This window comes from Pongo pygmaeus, chromosome 1 (genome assembly GCF_028885625.2).
Source record: "Pongo pygmaeus isolate AG05252 chromosome 1, NHGRI_mPonPyg2-v2.0_pri, whole genome shotgun sequence".
NCBI lineage: Eukaryota > Metazoa > Chordata > Mammalia > Primates > Hominidae > Pongo > Pongo pygmaeus.
Genome location: NC_072373.2, coordinates 140,499,878 through 140,519,799, shown reverse-complemented (window position 1 = coordinate 140,519,799; position 19,922 = coordinate 140,499,878). Strand labels below are relative to the sequence as shown.

The window sequence follows — 19,922 nt, the reverse complement described above, 5'->3', positions numbered from 1 at the left end:
GATGCTGTGACCCTGGCTTTGCCTTCTGGCTGAATGCACTATGAAGCAGGAAGAAAGCTTCAACCCCAGCTCTAACAATCCACTGCCATTTAGCACTGGTTCACTTGGCATTTCCCCTGAGGTTCTTCAAAACGCTAGCCCTTTGAAATGTTTGTCATGTCAGGTCCACGTGAGTCACCTGCTCAGGTGTCCCCAAGGCCCATTACACAGTGGGACTGTGGCTCTAAGGGGTCCCAGGCCCTCTCCACTGAGCTCTTCTATGAAAGGAAGATGACTTACCAAACGACCTTACTGGGACTTTGCACTATTTTTAAATTTTCTTCTAGAAGATGAAAGACATTAGCCCTTCTCCCTTTTTCTTTCTTTCTGATAGTATAGTAATTTCTCCTGATGAACAGAGTGTCCACAGAGAATTTTTTCATGCTGGAAATAAGGCAGATGGCTTGGGTGTTGTCTCAGATGATCAGTAAAGGCCCCAGCTAAGTTAATGACTAGAAGGGCCTGGAAGAAATTAACATGCTTCTCAGAGTAAGCTGTGGCTTGGGGAAGTTGGCGATGGTGAGGATGCTGGAGGCTGTCTGATAGAGGGAGAGAAAATAGGGTTCTTGTGACTTCTGGGCTTCAGCACCAGCCCTTGTGATCCTGCCATTTTCAGTGTGATCTGCCTTATGTCAGCATGCACAGGGTCCCAGCCTAACTGAGCCTCGTGAGTGGGTGGGCTTGGATGCTCGCTAGCTGGCCTTCCAACTCCAATATTCTGATCTACGTAAAATGCTGAGTGAGTAGGAAGTGTTGATCACGTTTAATACTGAGTAATTTTCTTAAGAACTTGAGTATGTCATACATTTCTTTTTTCAGCTTTGGAAATGATTCACTTTTATGACACATGAATAAGACGTTTATTCACTAAAGAACCTCAAGCATAATAGCAAGTGAAGGAGGATGGAATTATCTTAAAGGGCTGTTCCGCAGTGCCTCCCCATCAGGAGAGCCAAGTAGTCAGTGAAGATAAGCTATTTAGGGCGGGACAGATAGAAACTTTCCTAGCAGGGCCTTCACAATGCTCAGGTTACAATTCCCAGTTAAGAGAAATGTCCTGAGGCTGCACAGGTATAAAGGTGACCTGTGAGGTACTTGGCTCTCTTGGGCTTTAACACCAAAATTTGAAAGCTGAGGCTGACCCTTTATCACTGGCTTTCCTCCCAGTGTCTGACCTGGGGCAAACAGATGCCTGACAGTTTTAAGTTCTCCAGTTTCTGTTCAGCTGAGACCTGAGTGTCAGGTCAGCTAACAGGCTCCCCGTTGGAGAAACATGGCTCTAGGTTTCAGTGCACTGAGAGATGTTAACTTCTGCCTGGTCTTAGGGTACAGCCCCACCTGGGTGCCAGCTCCAAGGGCAGATTATGCACTCACCAGGCTCATCTGATATGCAGTGGGCAGACATAGCTATGTGCTGTTCACCTGCTCTGTGCCCTCATGCCCAGTCTAAGACTGTCCAAGGCCCGGCCTAGTCTCTGCTTTATCTGGAAGAAGACAAGATCATTGTCCTGGACTGACAGCCCAGAAGGTACTCATCTGCAACCTGGATCAGAGCCCTATTTTAATCAGTAACTCTTGAGTCATCTTGTATCTCTGAGCCTCAGCTTCCTTGTCTGTAAAATGTAAGCTTTATTCTATAAATATTGAGTGTCTGCTACTTACCCAGATGCTGTCTAAGATATTGTGAATACAGTGGGGGACAGCAGGGACAAATAAGACCTGCTCCTCATAGAAACAAACCTCGTAAGATCTTAGGAGGATTCCACGAGGTAATGTGTGTAAAATGTTAGCATCTTGTCTGACCCTAGTGGGTGCTTTCTACGTTAGCTTTAATGAGTTTTCCTCCAAAGATGATAGAAAATATTTCAAAGCATGTCCTTTCCTGCCTTGGTCTGTGCACATGCATTTCTGCCAAAAAGGCTCTTCCTTAATTCCTATGCCTAGCTAACTCCTGTTCATCCAGTTCTCAGTATAAATGGCCACTTCTTCAAATGACGAGTCCATCCTTAGATCCCCCTGTTGTTTGTTCCCAGGGCAACTGGTACTATACTTTGAGGTATCCATCCTCTTGATAACTATGACTTGTTTAGTGTCTGTTTCCCTGACTAGACTGTAAAGCTAGTGTAAACAGCATCCATGTTCACCAGAAATCTTGATGCCAAGCTTTGAGATTCTGCATAAACATCTGACCATCTTGCTGATATTTGAAGGAAATCTTCCCCTTCGCATGAGAAAATTACATTGGACCAGAAAAGAAGAATCTGGCCCACCAGGAGCACATGGGTCCTTTCTTCCCTGTTTTCTCTCTCCTACCATGAAGAGGAGGGACAGCCAAGAAATGGCTGAAGAAAGGCCATTCCCAGGCCTGTACCCACATCTAGAAGCAGCAGGTAGTCAGGGAACATAGGATGGGGAGTTGGGTTCCCCATTGTTCACAGGAACTTACCTAGCACCCATTCAAGGACCTACTGGGAATGGGGCAGTAAGGGTCTTCTTTGATACCATCTTCCACAGCCACATCCTTGTGCGTTCTCACCACAGCCAGGCAGTATGACTTAAAGGAGGTCTTGTTTCTTGTAACTATAGATAATAGAAGCTTGATAAAATGAAATCTAAGGTCATAAGACTGGAATGGTGTCAGCAGCAGAAATGTCTCTGTCACCTTGTGTGAAAGATGCCCCCAGCCTCAGTACCTTTTGGAAGAGACCTTGGCAAAAATACAGCTGTTTACATGTGACTCACCAGAAATGTGAATGTTCTTGCCCTTTTGTGCCCTGTGGGATTTAACAAAGCAGCAATGTGACCTGACCCCAGTGGTTTTCTTTTGGCCAGAATCCAAGTCCTCCAGGCAGTGCTGGACTTCCCACATGCATTCCTGCCAGCCCACTATATGGAACTACAGGGCAGTCCTCTGTGCCAAGCCTTTCTAACCTCTATGCCTTTGTCCAGGCTGTTCCCTCAACCAGAAGTTCCTTTTTTCCATACATACACATATGAATAAAGCTCAATTCATTCTTCAAGACTAAGATGGTATCACTCTATAACTCCTCTGACCACCCTCTTTCCCCCAAATTGGAGTTAGTTATTCTGAACCCTTATACCAATGTAGTGAGGTTATTTATGGATTTCCCGCTCAGTCATCTGAAGGCAGAAACCAAATCTTGTTCGTATTTGTGTCCCCTTCCACTAATATAGTATCTGTACCTATAATTTGTTATAGTATTCTACACTGTAGGTGCATAATGAATGAATAGCTGAAAGCCGGGCATTTGCAAGGTGTGTGCTGGCCAGTGGATCAGCCAGGATGCCTAAGGGCAGTGCCAGAAACTACTAGTGGAGACTTTTGTGGACAAATTGTTGAGACAGTGAGAAGTTGTTAAATCCTTGTGGGTAAGGAAATGGCAAAAGGAAGTAGTACTTTGGATACACTCTTTGAGGGCATGGGTACAATGATGTTAAAGGAAGAAAACTTACATTTATTCTATAGATGGGGGAACTGAGGCTTGGGGAAGTTAAGTGATTTGCCAAAGGACACACAGCTAGTAAGCAAAGGAAACTGGTTTAGAATCTAGATCTGGTTTCAAAGTTTGTGTTCTTAAACAGTATGTGAAAACTCAACCACATCTGCATACACTACCTTGAACTAGTGTCCTTTAGATCTTCAGGGTATTCCCCTCCCAACTGTGTTAAGTTTGATGCCAGAATATCACCAGCCCTCATGGGGCCTCAGTTTCCTCTTCAGTAAATGAGGAGAGTTGGGCTAAGTGACTCTAAGGCCACTTTTAGGCTCTGAGATGCTATGATTCTCTGTAGAATACAAATGGACTTTCTAACCTGGAAGTCAGCTCGGTCAAAACATAAGCGTACTTGTGTATTGGGCCTGAACATCCTTCTCAGGTGTTGCAGTCATGATTCCAATACACACAAAAAGCTATGAACTATTATCTAGAGGTCTAATCATTTGTCCCAAATGAGTATTCAAAATACACTCAGGCATCTAAGTTTTCTGAACTCATAGAAAGTTCCTGTTTATCCAAAGTCTACTTAAGTCACAGCAGTTTGCACTCATTCTCCAGGCTTTCCATGTTATTCCAAATCACACTGAAATAAAGTTCAGTATTGCATTACCCACACCTATGGCACCCAACCCCCAGGCCCCCACCACCTCACCCCATCACACAAGTCTCAATCAAGCATACACGCACTTCTCTGACATTAGGCTGAATCTTAGGGTGGAACACATCTGAAAATGTCTGTGTGGTTCAGAATGAACTCTGAAAAAGTTTCCACCCATACCATTAAATAACATCCTGTTGTTTTGGCTTTTTTTTTCTATCAAATCTGTGCAATAATGCCTTTGATTTGGCTTTCATTTGGAATGATCTGCCTGATACCATTTTTCTGAAACATTCAGAACCAGATACAATCTTATTATAGTCAGCTACATAAAGTGGACCTTTCAGAGTATAAAGAAACATCTGTCCTCCATCTGTCATGCCTGAAAAATAGGACTTTCAATAGAGCACTTTGTAGGGCACTAGTGCTTCTAATGGGCAAGAAATCCATTTCTGACTAAAATCTCAATAAATATATCTAAAAGAATATTTTCATCTTACAAACTGTCTTTCAAAGAGCACTTCAAAGGCCACTCTAACAAAGTGGCGTATTAAGAACATCATCTCTAGACTCAGCCAAACCTGGTTCAAATACTTGCTCTGTGGATATACTGGCTGTGTGATCTTGGAAAGTTATTTAACCCTGATAATTTTAAGTTTTCTCAGGGATGTAAAATAGAATGCTAGCATCTACCCTGAGAGATAATATTTTTAAAGAGATTGGCACATGGTACATCACCAAATAAACATCAGCTGCTGTTCCTGTTTTGTTACTGCTGCTGTTAATACTAGGAGCAGAATGGCCTGATTCCTGATGCAGCTGAATGAACACGGGATTTGGAATCAGAAAATCTGATTTTGTACTCTACCATTGCCACTGACTAGTCAGATGACCCTGGGGAAATCACTGAATGCTTCTCAACTTAGCTTCCTCATCTGTAAAACAGGGAAAATAAAAATAGCTATCTCACAGATAACAACTGTGAGGTTCAAATAAGGTAATTTATGTGAATTTCCTTTGCCAACTTCTAAACTCTGTACAGATGAGTTCCTTGGTGATTGTTAGTGTTATGGCCTGAATGTTTGTGTCTTCCCCCAGAATTTATACATTGAATCTCTAACCCACAATGTGATGGTATTAGGAGGTGGGGTTTTGAGGGGTAGTTAGGTTTAGATGAGGTCATGAGGGTGGAGCCCCATGTTAGAATTAGTATCCTTACAAGAAGTGACTAACAGCTCGCTCTTTGTCTGTGTGTGTCATGTGAGGACGCAGCAAAAAGTCAGCCGCCTGCAAGCCAGGAAGAGGGCCCCCACCAAGAACTGAATCTGCCAACACCTTGATCTTGGACTTTCTAGCCTCTGGAACTGTGAGAAACAAAGTGTCTGTTGCTTAAGCCACCCAGTCTAGGATACTTGTTATCACAGCTCAAACCGACTAAGACCGTTGGTAACAACACCAGAACTGAAGAATGTATCAAATTTTCTTATTCAGAAATGTTTATTTACAAAAACCTTAGTGACGTGCTCAAGTAATTGTAGCTGATTTCCACTTAGTCACGGAAGTGAGGACTCTTTGCATGGACTAAGGTAGCATCAGGTGCAGAACGTCTGCCTTTCCCAACAAAACTTTGTCATCACTGTGTACTCACCTTAGACCTGGTCTCTGTGAATGTTTAAACTGTGTCCTTTCTGTTGGTGATGGGTCAGGAAAAAATAAGAAATTAAGAGAAAAATTTTAAAAAACTTGTCCTGGTCAATTGCCAATGTATCTGAAGAGGTAGTGTTACAGGATCTTTGGGGTGTCACTTTTCTGGCCGGAAACCTCTGGCTGGTGGTGCCTTTGTCTGAGTTTTGCTGGGCCCGCTAGGCTTGTTCCACCCACTCAGCCTGGCAGGCTGCACTCAGCTCACAATACCGGTCTGGATCCCATGCCTCTAAGGGAGACTGCGAGTCAGGTGTGGAGTGGCAAGGGGTGTGTAAGCAAGCGTGGGGTCTGGCCACTGTGCAGTCAGACATGCCAGCTGCTACCACAGGGCAGGCAGCTCCACGTGCCAGCACAGGCACTGGTTCTCTGTGAGGTTGCAGCTGGACCAGGTGCACCACAAGCAGCTTCCTCGGCTGGCACCAGGGAATGTAGTGGCACCCAGAAACTTGGAAACATCAGGAACCGCAGAGCCCCAAAGAGGGAGTCAAAGCACCTGGCTCTGGGAGCTCCCAGGTCTGGGCTTCCCGAAGGGCCACAGCTCTTCTCTCCTTTTCACCCACAACGTGGCGAGCAAGGGGTATGTTTCAGCCGTGTTTGGGTTATAGATCTTTTAGCTTCGCCATTTGGCAGGCCCTGAGTTCTTGACCTGCGACCAGGAAGAATGAGGTGCACAGACAAGTGGAGGGTGAGCAAGACAAAGAGGAGCTTTTTTGAGCGATGGAACAGCTCAGAGGAGACCTGCAGTGGGCATCTCAGCCAGTGTTCAGCTCTCATCAGAGAGGGTAGCTCCTCTCTTCTAGGCAGGTCATCCTGATGAGTGTCTAGCTGTCAGCAGAGAGGGTAGTTCCTCTCTGCAGCTGGTCATCCCATTGTCTTCTCAGCTCTCAGCAGACGGGAGACCCTGAGGTGGGCAGCTCCTCTCTGTAGCAGGTCATCCCACCATTTCCCCGTCCTCTCTCTATCCTCTCTGTGTCCTCTGCTGGAGTCTGGCTGAATCCAGGGTTTTTATGGGCCTCAGAGGGGAGGAAGTGTGTGCTGATTGGTCCATGGGTGGCCATGGGCGGGCCCAGGAAAAGCACTACAAGTCCTCCCTCCAGTCCTTGGGACTGGCAGCCCGGCCCTCAGGCTTCGAGTCCTCCCTGGTTTGAGGGTGGGGCTTCACTAGGGACCAGTCCCCTTCCACCCAGGAGCCAGTCGGCCTCCTACTACTGTTCATGACAACCAGGCTGTTCATGCCAAGGGACACCTGCAGGCCAGCACCGGGTTGTGCTCAGCACCCACCTCGGCATCCCTCCCCACTGTGCTTGTCGGTGCTCAAAGTCCAGAGGGGGCTGAGGCGGCAGGGGCCTGAAATGTCAGCACTGCCCCGTGTGTGTGTACACCCAGGCGGGCTGTGACATCGCCCACACTTGGCCTCAACTCCACTCTGTGATTGGAGCCGACAGCAGGGAGAGGCCAGGCAGTGGAAGCAGACACCTTCAAGCCTACCGGGGCTAACAATGGGGATTCCCAGGTCCCCTGAGAGTGCAGAGATGCCCGGATCTGCAGCTGCAACCACGGCGGCCATAGAGGCGCCTGGGAGGGTGGGGCCCCTGCCTGCTCCTCCCTCCTGCAGGATCCGTGGAACACTGCACCACTCCTGGCCCAGCTCCACCGCGGGGCTCCTCTCTGCGTGCCCTTCTGTGCCCAGCCATGCTGCCCCCACACCAAGGGGTAATTCAGCCTGGCGCCATCGTGGAGGCTCCCAGGGCAGCAGGCTCCAGGGGGCTCCCAGGGGCAGGCTCCTTCGGGGACTATCCACCTCCTCCCCACACCTCCCCACAGCGGCGGTAGGCAAGAGCGATGACACGGGGCCAGGGTACAGAGTGGCAGAGGCTCTGGGCCTGAGAGTGGGTCCCGCCTGGCTGCAGCCAGTGCAATGGCAGCGGCTGCTCTGGATGGCCCACCACTGCCATCAGCGGTAAGATAGAAAAGGGCTGTCAACTTGCCTGCTGGGTGTTGTTTTGATGTGGTAAATGTGAGTTTTTTCAGATTGTATCTCCCTTCCCTTCCTAGTGCATTCAAAACAACTAGCAATTCAGCTACTTTCTGCCCTTCTGGGTACCTGATCCCTTTTGTCCATTTTGTAGCATGGAAGTCACTGGGCTGGAGTTTTTGATACCAGTCAGACCTGCCTCCTCAACTTCCCAGCTGTGTTATCTTAGACAAGTCAGGCAACCTTTCTACAGCTCAGTTTTCTCATCTGCAAACTGGGGAAGAATAATAACCATGTTTCAAGGTGATTAAGAAAATTGAAACAACATATATAAAATTCTTAGTCATATCTGACACCCAATAGGTACTTATCACCTTATCTTCCTTCCCTTGAATCTTCTTCTTACCCACTTCTCACTCCCCATGCCTGATTATTGAGCCCTCTCTGGGGCCCTTGGTGAGATGATCGCTAACAGAATCAATGGCTAATGGAGCCTGTAAGAAAGTGTCCCTGGGGAAACAATATTTCTAAACTAAAATTCTTGTTCCAGGTCTTATAAACACTTGGGGTTTTGGGATATTTCAGTAAAAACAATAGACTCCTACTAGACATATTTGCTAATTTAATATCTTAAGGTGCATGTATGTGAGCTTGGATAGTCACAGAAAGTCTCCAGTAGATGCACAAAAAAACAAACAAACAAACAAAAAAAACCTGGTAACACCGTGTATATTTTCTCTGCATATCTTTTTGTATTTTTTCTAATTTTGTACCATGTGCATGTATTCCTATTCAAAATTCAATTACTTTTGAAATGGTAGTGATGTTGGAGTACGTTTTTGCTAGGCATTGTAGTGACAGGCTCCTAATGACCTGGAGCCTGTTAATATAGGCTCCAAAACTTTCTAGTATACAGAGAAGAAAAGTTGTAGTTCTTCAAGCTGAAAACCACTGTCTGAGCTAGGAGAGGAGGTTCTTACGTTGTGGCTTCCTTGCCATAGAATGTTTGTAACCTCTTCCCTCAAGATTTGCTAAGTAAATCTTGTTATTTGTCATCAATAACAGTAGTGATCTATACTGAGAGCTTACTGTATGTCAAGCACTGTTCTGTGTAGCTTCACAATTACCTCAAGTTAATTATCACAGCAACCTTGTGAGGTGAGTTGTATTTTTATTCTATATTTTATATTTTTAAACGTTGAGTCTCAGAGAGTCTCCTATCTGGCAAGTGACAGAGCTGAGATTAAGAGCTGTTACTGTATAGGTTTGTTATAACAGACATGGGCTGTTATTAAAGCTAAATAAATTCATACATATGAAGTGCTTGGAAAAGCATTGGCTGTGGTGCCCTCCCTATTAAGGGCCAGCATTAACATTTCTGGAGTCAGGGAGGGACTTTGTAAATTAGAAACATAATTGAGTCAGTGAAAGTACCAAGAGGTAATTTTAATCAACTAAAATATAAATTAAGGTTCCATGTATTCTGTGATAAAGGCCAGACATTTTTCAAGATAGTTTTCCCCTTGTTTTTATTTTCTATGTGTGCCATTTCCTAGAAGACATCCTGCCACCAATTCCAAGTTGTCTGTGTCCTACTCTCAGCTTTTTTATGTTTTTCATCACAGAGAGATTTTTAACATAAAAATCAGAGAAAGATAACATTTTTGGCTGGGCGCGGTGGCTCATGCCTGTAATCCCAGCACTTTGAGAGGCCAAGATGGGTGGATCATGAGGTCAGGAGTTCAAAACCTGGCCAAGATGCTGAAACCCTGTCTCTACTAAAAATACAAAAATTAGCCGAGTGTGGTGGCACGCCCCTGTAATCCCAGCTAATCAGGAGGCTGAGGCAGGAGAATCACTTGAACCCGGGCAGCAGAAGTTCCAGTGAGCCAAGATCACATCATTGCAAGCCAGCCTGGGCAACAGTGTAAGACTCTGTCTCAGAAAAAAAATAAAATAAAATGACATTTTTAAACATAGCCATTAGAATGACTACCCATTCAAGCAACCGTTTGTAGGTACAATATTGTTGGTATTATTGAATCTTTCATTGGTGGTTTTTACTGAGTGATGTTTCTACCTGTGGGAGGTAAGAGCAAGTGGAGCACTAAAGAAGTTTTTGATCCTCTGTCTCCAACATGTTCAGGACTAGTAGCCACATAACGGCTTGCTATATAAAGCAAAAGAACAAGTAGTATCTGAACCTGATGGACAGAAAACACACCATGTGTCAGCAGTCAAATATCAGACTCAAAAATATAAAGCAAGAAAGAAAAATACCCCCCAATTGCCTGTAGAACTGCCCTGTCCAATGTGATCACCGCTAGCCACATGTGGCTATTCAGGTCTTGGAATGTGGTTTGTTTGAATGAAGATGTTCTATAAGCATAAAATACACACTAGACTTCAAAAATTGGTTAAAAACAAAATAAAATAGATCAATATTTTTATTCTGATTACATGTTAAAAGGATATTTTGGCTATATTAGGTTAAATAATATATATTATTAAAATTAATTTCATTGATTTCTTTTTACTTTTTAAAACGTGGATACTAGAAAATTTTAAATTACCTCTATGGCTTGCATCTTATTTCTACCAGGCATTACTGCTCTAGAAGAAAGTCTAAACTTTACCTTGACCTGACCCTTAAGTCTTCAGTACCTTAGAAACATTAAGACCTAAAATCACTAAATTCAAGTCTGGAAATAGGGACATTTATTACGTGCCTACTAAGAGTACAAAGATTAATAATGCAGAGTTCTTGTCTTTAAGAAAAAGTGAACTGCGATTCATTGAACTCTACTTTGAGCCAGGATCTGAGCATCCCTGCAGGTTAGTATTATAATTTCATTTAGGACTCAGAAATCTCCATTCAGGACCCAGAAATCTTCCTGAAACTGATATGAGCACAAGCATTCTCTTCCCCATTACCCCTTTTCCAACTCCAGCCTGTAACTACCGTAAAAAAAAAAAAAAAAAAAAAAAGTGGGAAGAGGGGTGAGGGATGTGTACTTTCTACATTATTTATTCTAGTGCCAGGACTTTTTTTTATCTTTAAATTTAAATTTGTGAACCTTTGAAATTCCATTAGATCGACTGCAAGGAAATAATAGTGTCCATGCTAGAAAAGCACAGAAACTGAGTTATTTACTTCTCAATCAGCTCAGCTTCTCACCATAAAGCATCAGGAGAGATTACTCTTATTTTTCTTGAAGACAAAAGCAGAGTCTCACTCCTGTCACCCAGGCTGCAGTGGCATGATCACAGCTCACTCCAGCCTCAGCTTCCCAGGCTCAGGTGATTCTCCCACCTCAGCCCCTGGGACTACAGGCATGTGCCACCACACCTGGCTAATCTTTCGTATATTTAGGAAAGACAGGGTTTTGCCATGTTGCCCAGCTGCTCTCCAACTTCTGAGCTCAAGCATTCCGCCTGCCTCGGCCTCCCAAAGTGTTGGGATCACAGGCATGAACCATTGTACCCAGTCTGGATTTCTAATTGGCACCTCAAACTTAACATGTTCAAAGCAGAATTCCAGATTTTCCATCCCTTCCACCTGTTCCTCTTAAACTATTTTGCATCTCAGAAAATTAACATTCCTTTCTTCCTAGTAACCAGGCTAAAAGCTTTGGAGTTATTTCTGACTCCTCTCCCTCTCTTAACCCACATTCAATCTGTCACATATTCTTAAAGCTCTACTTTCAAACGAATATGTTGACCAGAATTCGGCCACTTCTCACTACCTGACATCGATTACCCTGGTGCAAACCATTATGGAGTCTCCCTTTGATGACTTATAACATCCTAACTTTGTCCCATGCAGTCTGCTCTCACCACAGCAGCCAGAGTAACCCTGACACAACTTAGATCACGTCACCTCTGCTCAAAACTTTCCAGTATGAGAGTGACAGTGACTACAGCCAAATTCTCTTTGGTGTTGCCCAAAGCTCTGTACTCATTGACTCCAGCCATACCGGGCTCCTTGCTGTTCCTCAAAAACACCAGGGAGTCTCCCAACCTTAGGGCCTCTCCCAAAATGTTCTTTCTCCAGTAGCCACAGGCCCACCCTCACACCTCCTTCAGGTCTTTCTTCGACTGCCTCTTCACAGCGAGGACACTTCCCTGCTCAGCCTTTTAAAAATTTGTCATTGCCTTGTCCAAATACTCCCTTTCTCTGCATTATTATTCTTTATAGCACTTATCACCAGCTGACATATTATGTCTTCTACTCATGTTTTATTATTTGTGTCCTCTGAAATAGAATATAAACCCCACAAAGGTGAGGATTTTATTTATTTATTGCTATCTTTCTAGTTCCTAAAACAGTACCTGGCCCAAAATATATGCTCAATAAATATTTGTTAAATGAATGAATGAAATTTTCAGATGAGGAAAAATGGGCAGGGCCTGGTGGCTTATGCCTGTAATCACAGCACTTTGGGAGACCAAGGCGGGCAGATCACTGGAGATTAGGAGTTCGAGACCAGCCTGGCCAACACAGGAAAACCCCGTCTCTACTAAAAATACAAATATTAGCCAGGCATGATGGCATGCACCTGTAATCCCAGCTACTCAGGAGGCTGAGGCAGGAGAATCGTTTGAACCCGGGAGGCAGAGGTTGCAGTGAGCTGAGATCACGACACTGCACTCCAGCCTGGGTGACAGAGTGAGACCCTGTCTCAAAAAAAAAAAAAAAAAAAAAAAAAGAGAAAGAAATGACATAGGGAAGTTCAGTTTTAGCCCAACACCAATGGACTAGTAAGGTCAGATTGACTCCTGAGGATTAGAACTCAGGTCTGACTGACTCCTGAGCCTGTGCTCATTCCAACTCTCTGTCTGGTTCAGGAGATAATAGGGGGGCTCTAATTTCCAACTACGAGAGCTGACAGGCTGTAAAGGGCCATGGGGGAAGCACACACCAAGGTTCAAGTGTAAATCCTGCTAGAAATACTAAGCTAAAACAGAACAACACTTTTGGCAGCATTGTTGACAGTCCCTGAGATGAAGGAAAGTAATTTGAGGGCATCTGTTGAAACTTTCCAGTTTTAAGACTGGCTTTCATTATTTTTCTTTCAGCTGTAGCTTTCTCAGATAATGAATGTACCATATGTCTCTATCTCCAGGTTCCCATACAAATTAGGAAACTAAAAATGCCAGATGATTAAAACAGATTTCTGCTTGTTTCCATGGGAAATCAACTGCTGGGAGCCCTCAGGAAATGAGAAGAAGAGTGTGTTCAGCTGAAGCTGTTTGCTAGTGAGAACATGCACTCTGCTTGCAACCCAGGTACCAGTCCACAGACTGTTCAAAATTTTGGCCCAGGTGAGACACCATCCTGAGCTGCCTGCCCTGCTGGTGGCCAAGTGAGACGACTGTGGAGATCATTGTGCCCTGTCCTACTCCCTCGTGCCTCCACCACCAGGGGGCTGGGCACTATATGCCAGGTCCTTCATGTTAGGTCCCAGCCAGTGGTGCCAGGAAGATTTACTAATGACAGATAGTAATGCAGGGGCCCCAGCCTCATCAACCCAGTGTGAGTTCAGCATATTTTGAGCCCACTAGCAGGTCTTCTGGAAGACGGGGGGATGTACTATCAAGGATTCTTGCTAGAAGGGTCACTTCTGGCCATCTACAACTAGACAAAGTTAATTCAGGGGCGTGGGAACAGTGTTCTGTAAAACACAGCCAAGTGTGCCCCAGGCAACTATGCCAAGGATATCTCTAGGAGGCTGTGATGATTACTTGTTCCTGCTTGCCCCAGAATTAGCTCCAATTTGCCTGAAAGAGATAACATTGAGGGAGGAGGTTGCAAAGGATTTCATTGTTGTCCTGACAGTGAAAATCTCTGATTTGTCTGGGGAAAATTGGTTCAGGAGCTGACTCTAGTCTAACTTGAGTGTTGATAAATCTCATCCCACCTCCTGCAAATTTAGGGGGAAAAGACAAACTTTCTTGGCTTTATTAAACCAGAGTGTGACTTGGGCATGCCATAAGGAGGCTCAAAGATGGAAACTAGGCAGTAAAGGACAGCATAAAGTTTAAATTTGGATTCAGACAACCCTGAATGCTAATGCTTGTTCTTTAACTTACTATGAGATCTCAGGGAATTCTGAGCCACTATGAGTGCCTACAAAGTGAGGATATGAATACCTACTCCTCAGGGAGGTTATGTCTTCATAACTTATATGTGTCTTCGTAAGCTTATGTTAAATAAGCTAACATAAGTAAAAGCATTTGTTCTGAGCCTGCTAGGCAGTGGATACTCAATGCCTTGTGCCTTCTCTTTTCTTTCCCTCTGTTGCTATGTTTTACTGCCAAAATTGGAAATAGGTAGCTTACTGAGCAATAAATAGGCAGGGCCCTCCCTCTCCCATACACCACTATCACCCGTACCAACAACTTGATTTTTCTCAGAATTACTATCTAGGATATAGACAGAGCAGAGAAATCCAAATCTTCACACATAACATACCCACTTACTTATAACTTATCATCTAGGCTCGGGGTTTTTTTTTGCCTAGGTAGAATATTTTTCAGAGAAACTAAGTGATGAAGGACACTCATGTTGTCTTCTGCCTAAATAAACCATTAGCAGGACCCTGTGAAATTAAAACCATGGTTCACAATTCAGTCCAAATGCCTTGCCCTAAGCTAGTCAAAAATATGTTGACTCCTCCTGTCTTCAGATGATTCATGGGCATGATTCCTTAGCATGAGGCTATCCTAACATGTTCTAGGTACGCCAAATTAGAGGAAGCAGTTTAATCATTTTGTGGTCCTGGGCAGGCCATTAGTAAATCAGTTTTTCCATTGCAGCTATGCTATGCAATCATGCTCCAGTGGCTTGATCTACTTCTACAGATTCCAGTAATAGCTATTTAATACTGTCTGTGTTCTGTTTCCACCTCAACTGAATTCTGACACTAACTACCAGAATTGGCACAGATTAAGGGGCAGTGTCCTTCATGAGACTGCCCTCACTTAGGATGCCAGTCATGAGTCTCAGGAGGTCCCAAGGCCACTCACACTTCTGCCCAACTGGCTTCAAATTTAGTGACTCCTATGACCCTCTCAGGTTCAGTCACTCACTAGAACAACTCACAGAACTCAAGAAAGCACAGATTTGATTACAGACTTTTCATAAAGACTATATCTCAAGAGGAGCCAAATGAAGACATACATAGGGCAAGGTCAGCGAGAGACCATGCAGCTTCCACACTCTCACCCCATGGACCCAGCGCACACACTCTTTTGGTATAACTATATGTTCACCAATCAGGAGCTCTCCTGAGCCTTAGAGTCCACAGTTTTTATTGGGCTTTCATTATATATATATGAGTGATTAAATTATTGGTCAAATGATTAAACTCAGTCTCCAGCCCCCTTCCCCTCCTGACTAGTTGAGTTTTTAACTCAGGTCAGGCTGGCCCAAAGTTTGAGCATGCTAATCCCATGGTTGGTCTTTCTGGTAACCAGCCTCTGTCCTGAAACTACATAGGAGGCTATGGTCAGACACTTCATTTGCATAACGAAGAGACCTCTATCACTTAGGGAATACAGAGGGTTTTAAAAGCTCTGGAGTAGGAACCAGGGAAAAAGACCAATATAATCTTTATTATACCGCAGTCTCCTACTGAGATTTACAAACCATGCAGAATTCAAGTTTAAGTTTTTCCCTTTGGACAGTGGGGAGTTACTTAAAGCAAGGGGAAATTGTTATTGAGCAGCTACTCTGGGCCAGCCATTCATTATATAAGTGTTGAAAGCAGCACTTTGGGAAGATAAATCAGATGATTTCATGGAGATTGAGCTGGATAAAACTAAAATGGGAAGACTGGGAAGGAGACAGTGGCCACTAGGTAGGCATAAAGTGATGAGAGCAAAATTAGAGGAGAGACGTGGAAATGCAAAGGGAGGAAAGGAAGGGTTTGTGAGATATTTTGAAGTAAGATTGCATCTTATCTAAAGTTTTGTCACCATTACAAAATACTAAACAATGGTTAGAGTAGTTAAAACTGCTTGAAGAGTTAAAACTACTTTCTAAAGATAGCCAAGTAATACAGATAAAGTGGCTCCTCTGTGATTTATGAGACCTTAGTATTTTATCTCGAACCAACTTCAGGACCCGTGTCTTAATTTTTGGTGGCATACTCCCATTGGTTTCTGGACAGAAATATTGACACCTCTGGTTTTCAAATGGCTGAACTGTTTCTGTTCTAAAATTAATATTGCCCAATTTTACATTTCAAACAGCCTTTTGAAGTTTGTTTGCATTAGAGTACAAGGCCCTCCCTACTCTGTAGATCACAAATTTATGAGGGATTTGAAGAGATCTTGAGATGTATACCTTTATAGATCATGTAAAAAAGAACACATAACACTGGTATGTTAAAACTAGCTATTTCTTCCTGCATGCGATTTCAGTAAACAATGAAAGTATTTTTTCAAAATTATTGGTGTGTAGCCATTTTTCTATATCAGTAACTAGGACATTGACTCATTCATATCCACAGAAGTTCTACAATATGACAGATACTTTAGTTAAGAATTTCTCAAAAATACAATTTCCTGTGTTTAAATTTGGGGCGGGGGAAAGAAATGATTTTAGTGTATGATGGGTGATATATTAAATTGAAATAAAAATGTAGAAACATTTTAAGTTATATTAGTTTTATATTTATATAAAATTTATCAATTATAATAAATAAAAATAACTATTTACATAAATGAATACAAATTTAAATAATCAAATAAACTTTTTATATAATAAATATATAATTATATGTATATTATATATAATATTAATTCAGGTAATAAGTATTCATTATGTTTACTTTTTAAACATTTTATTATAACTAAGCTAACTTATAAGAAAACTGTCAATTAGTAACTCTTTACAATATAATTAAAAATTTGAAGAAAGATTCCCTTTGGCATTATACTATACATAATTAAATCAAATCAACAAATTTTAATCTCTACCATGTGGAAAATAGAAAAAAATGGAAAACTTTAAAATAAGGATGCAATTAGCTGTTAAATATTAATAAAAATTAATGTTTGTCACATGCTTACAATGTGTCAGGCTCTGTTCTAATATTTTATATGTATTAAATAATCTAACCCTCACAACCAGACTATAAAGTAGACACTATAATTACCCCCATTTATTTCTCAGGAAACTGAGGCTCAGAGAAGTTAAGCAGCTTATTTAAGTTCTCATAGGTATGGAAGGTAAGAGTGATGATTAATGACTATAGAGTGGTTTAGTCCCTTTGGACTGCTGTGAAAAAATACCTTAGACTGAATAATTTATAAACATTTATTGCTCATAGTTTTGGAGGCTGAGAAGTTCGGGTCAAGCCACCAGCAGATCTGGTGGCTGGTAAGGGCTTATTCTCTGCTTCACAGATGGTACCTTTTTGCTGTCTCTTTGCTGCATCTTCATATGGCAAAAGGGATAAGCTCCCTAAAGCCTCTATCATGAGGGCATTAATCCCATTCATGAAGCTGGAAATCTCATAGCCTAATCACTTCCCAAAGGCCCCACTTCTTAATACTATCACACTGGGAATTAGGTTTCAACATATGAATTTTGAGGGGACACAAACATTCAAACCATAGGAAAGCATTTACAAAAAAGAAAGTGTGAGAAAAACTTTATGAAGATAGAATTTGAAGTGAACATTTAAAGACCGATGGAATTTGGAGAGAAAGAGAGTATAGTGATAAGGAGAAAAAGGAAGTATGAAATTAGAAGGTGGTATAAAGACACATGCAAAATCAGGGAGGCAGTAAAGAACTATAAACCCATCAGAGCCATGTGCAAATTTGATTAAAGAACTGCAAAGTTCGGGAAGATGATTTTTCAAAAAAAAAAAAAAAATAGGCGATTTCCTACTGGGTCTACAGAAATTCAGTCATCATATATATTACAAAAAATGCTAATGCAGGTTTAAATCCAGGTAAATTCAAATACTTCTAGTTACAAAATGTCAATACTTCCTTTTAGCTACCTGAGATTTCACAAGATCAGGAGATTCATACTTGCTTCTCTTAAACTTCTTAATTCACTCTAGATAACAGAATCAGAAAGTAAGTTCCACTCAACTCTGTTCTTCAGGGTCTTAACAGAAAGACAGAAAAATATCCACCAATCTTCACAAAAGTTTTTCAGCAAAACCATGACGACTCCTCATTTTCTTGTGAAAATGGTGGCATGGGATGCTAGAAGTGAAACTTGCTTTTGCATCTGAAATGTGTATCATACTATTTGTCTTCGGTAGCCAGGACACTGAGTAGATCTAACGTTGCAGATAATTTTGCATGAAGCCTTTTTATTGCTATTTTTTAGAAATCATTTTGGAGTTTTGAGAGGCTAGGCAGCAATCTATAAAGGTTGCATATTAAATGATTTCCTCATAATCCTAAGAAATAATCATACAAGAGTTTAAAAATTCCTTTCGGCCAGGCACGGTGGCTCACACCTGTGATCCCAGCACTTTGGGAGGCCGAGGCGGGCAGATCACGAGGTCAGGAGATAGAGACCATCCTGGCTAACGTGGTGAAACCCTGTCTCTACTAAAAAAAAAAAAAAAAAATTAGCCAGGCCTGGTGGCGGGCGCCTGTAGTCCCAGCTACTCAGGAGGCTGAGGCAGGAGAATGGCGTGAACCCGGGAGGCAGAGCTTGCAGTGAGCCAAGATTGCGCCACTGCATTCCAGCCTGGGTGACAGAGTGAGACCCTGTCTCAAACAAACAAACAAACAAAAAAACATAAAAAATTCCTTTCCCCTTAAAGCACTCAGAAGTCTTGCACCACTCCCCACCTCACCCTCCTTGGGAAACTGGAGAGGCTGAGCTGCCAGTCTGATCTGAGGAAAAGTATTGCGATGTGACTTATAGCCTAGGCAGCACCACAATGTGCCCATCTGGGGAACCTGGAAATTGGGCAATTTGGGGCTGGCAGTAATAGTCTTTACAATCATGAAAAATGGAAACATCTCCAGGTAGAGAAATAGTAACTTTTAAAATATTGTTGCTCTTTCCTCCCTCTTTGGATATAGACTTAAAGACACTCAACATCTCTTGGTATTTGTTTTAGGTTACTAAATGATTTTTCAAATGCATCTATGTTAGGAGTCTGGGATACACCAAAACCTTATGTGAAACATTTCCAAGTGGCATAACTAGAATGTCTCCCTACTCAAAACCGGCTATACAGTATCTTTTTTCTCAGTCGACATGGGCTGATGCATACCAATTCACCCTTAATGGTCCTGAAATATATTCACTGTAGAGAAATGAAGATCAAACACATTGTATATGTGAAGATAATTAGATATGAAACTCCAGATAAGCAAGACTGTTTATCTTTGTTTAGTACTCTGGGGGAAAAAATGACATTTTCCAGCAGTTTAAAATACTGTGATGTTTTAAGATAGAAAGGGTGTGATAAGAGTGTGGGCTTTCAAGTCAAGCTGTCTGGGTTATACTCCTGGCTGTGCCACTTACTAGCAGCATGAAGCTGGGCAAGTGACATTACCTGTATGTGCCTCAGACTCCCTATCTGTGAAATGGGAATAGTAAGATTACCTCTGTTATCCTGTTGTTACATGGATGAAATGAAATCATACATTTTTTTTTTTTTTTTTGAGACGGAGTCTCGCTCTGTTGCCCAGGCTGGAGTGCAGTGGTGCGATCTTGGCTCGCTGCAAGCTCCGCCTCCTGGGTTCACGCCATTCTCCTGCCTCAGCCTCCCGAGTAGCTGGGACTACAGGCGCCCGCCACCACGCCCGGCTAATTTTTTTGTATTTTTAGTAGAGACGGGGTTTCACCGTGTTAGCCAGGATAGTCTTGATCTCCTGACCTTGCAATCCGCCTGCCTCGGCCTCCCAAAGTGCTGGGATTACAGGCGTGAGCCACCGCGCCTGACCTACATGTGAAATCTTTAACATCATGCCTGACATAGAGTAAATCCTCAACAAATGTTAATCAGCTACCTTGTCTGTATCATTCAAATCACTGCAGCAAGTTGTCAGCCTACCTCTTATAAATGTGCAGATCTGGTTGCTCTCAAATCAATAC

The 19,922-nt window shown here is 42.8% G+C and overlaps 1 protein-coding gene across 1 annotated transcript in view; it reads left to right on the top strand.

Moving 5' to 3' along the window:
* Positions 1 to 10,609: 10,609 nt before the first annotated feature.
* The window catches only part of LRRC8C (leucine rich repeat containing 8 VRAC subunit C), a 104,402-nt gene continuing 95,089 nt past the window's right edge, over positions 10,610 to 19,922 (top strand). Inside the window, exons 1-2 of the mRNA XM_063652901.1 lie at positions 10,610 to 10,669; positions 12,961 to 13,123. The gene's annotated coding sequence lies outside the window, so the exon portion shown is untranslated. The remainder of the gene's footprint in view (positions 10,670 to 12,960; positions 13,124 to 19,922) is intronic.